Below are 733 nucleotides of genomic sequence, written 5' to 3' on the forward strand. Positions count from 1 at the left end.
TGCCGACCCCTGCCCTAACCCAATCCTAATCCCTAACACTAACCTTCACCCCAAACCTCTTCTTTTATATAAATGGCAATTTGGGGTTCAGTGTCTTACCCTAAGACACTTCAGCACATGGGTGGGCAAGGAGGGAATCGAACCCGCAATCTTCCAATCAGGAGTCGATCACCCTACCACTGCACCATGGCCACGCCTTTTAGCAATGTAATAATTTATTTTCAAATGCATAGGTGTAACCCCCCCTCAAGAAACTTTTCAACAAAGGCTCTTGGCTGTTTATATTTTTGTGTCTGGTTGAGGGCAGAAGGTTATTTTTTTTCTCCTTCTGTTTTTTATGTATGTAAGTGTTTTTTTTCCCTTTTTTTTCCCCCCACTGAAGGTTTTTATGTGTCTAATGGAGATTGTGTGTGCGGGGTAGCTTTTAAATCCTACTTTAACTCTAATCCTTAATAACTAATCCTACTTAACTCTAATCCTACCACTAAACCATAACCCTATCCCTAACCCCTAAACCCCAGTCCTACTTCTAAACCCCAGTCCTACTTCTAAATCCCAATTATAACTATATACCTAACCAAAATCCTACTTCTAGGATAGAAAACCAAAAATATAGAAAGAAACTAACATCTTTCAAAAGGGGATTTTTTTTTTTTAGTTTTGGGGTTAGACCTTGGTAGTCTTAGTTTGCAAAATTCTACTTCTAGATCTTGATCATAATCCTACCCCTAAC

Source organism: Oryzias melastigma, linkage group LG9 (assembly GCF_002922805.2).
Source record: "Oryzias melastigma strain HK-1 linkage group LG9, ASM292280v2, whole genome shotgun sequence".
NCBI classification, from domain to species: domain Eukaryota; kingdom Metazoa; phylum Chordata; class Actinopteri; order Beloniformes; family Adrianichthyidae; genus Oryzias; species Oryzias melastigma.